This window comes from Rhincodon typus, chromosome 11 (genome assembly GCF_021869965.1).
Source record: "Rhincodon typus isolate 14 chromosome 11, sRhiTyp1.1, whole genome shotgun sequence".
Taxonomy (NCBI): domain Eukaryota; kingdom Metazoa; phylum Chordata; class Chondrichthyes; order Orectolobiformes; family Rhincodontidae; genus Rhincodon; species Rhincodon typus.
In genome coordinates, this window is record NC_063342.1 from 66,156,409 (window position 1) to 66,157,161 (window position 753).

A 753-nucleotide genomic window follows, 5' to 3' on the forward strand; every position below is an offset into this window, starting at 1 on the left:
CCGGAGCAGGGTCAGCGGTCAGTGGGCCCGGAGCAGGGTCAGCGGTCAGTGGAGCCAGAGCAGGGTCAGCGGTCAGTGGGCCCGGAGCAGGGAGAGCGGTCAGTGGGCCCGGAGCGGGGACAGCAGTCAGTGGGCCCGGTGCAGGGAGAGCGGTCAGTGGGCCCGGGCCAGGGACGGCGGTCAGTGAGCCCGGAGCAGGGACAGCGGTCAGTGGGCCCGGAGCAAGGAGAGCGGTCAGTTGTCCCAGAGCAGGGAGAGCGGTCAGTGGGTCCGGATCAGAGACAGCGGTCAGTGGGCCCAGAACAGAGTGGACATGGACAGCGGTCAGTGGGCCCGGAGCAGGGACAGTGATCAGTGGGCTAGGAGCAGGGATGACGGTCAGTGGGCCCGGAGCAGGGAGAGCGGTCAGTGGGTCCAGAGCAGTGACAGCGGTCAGTGGGTCAGGAGCAGGGAGAGTGGTCAGTGGGTCCGGAGCAGGGAAAGCGGTCAGTGTGCACGGAGCTGGGACAGTGGGTCCGGAGCAGGGACAGCGGTCAGTGGGACCAGAGCAGGGAAAGCGGTCAGTGAGCCTGGAGTGGGGACAGCGGTCAGTGGGCCCGGAGCGGGGACAGCGGTCAGTGGGTCCGCAGCAGGGAAAGCGGTCAGTGGACCCGGAGCAGGGACAGCGGTCAGCGGGCCCGGAGCGGTCAGTGGGCCCGGAGCGGTCAGTGGGCCCGGTGTAGGGACAGTGGTCAGTGGGCCTGGAGCAGGGAC

General features: G+C 69.3%; 1 protein-coding gene across 1 annotated transcript in view; it reads right to left on the reverse strand.

Annotated features, from left to right (window-relative positions):
* The window catches only part of clcn4 (chloride channel, voltage-sensitive 4), a 63,138-nt gene that overhangs the window by 29,033 nt on the left and 33,352 nt on the right, over window positions 1–753 (reverse strand). The gene's annotated exons all lie outside the window — the stretch shown is intronic.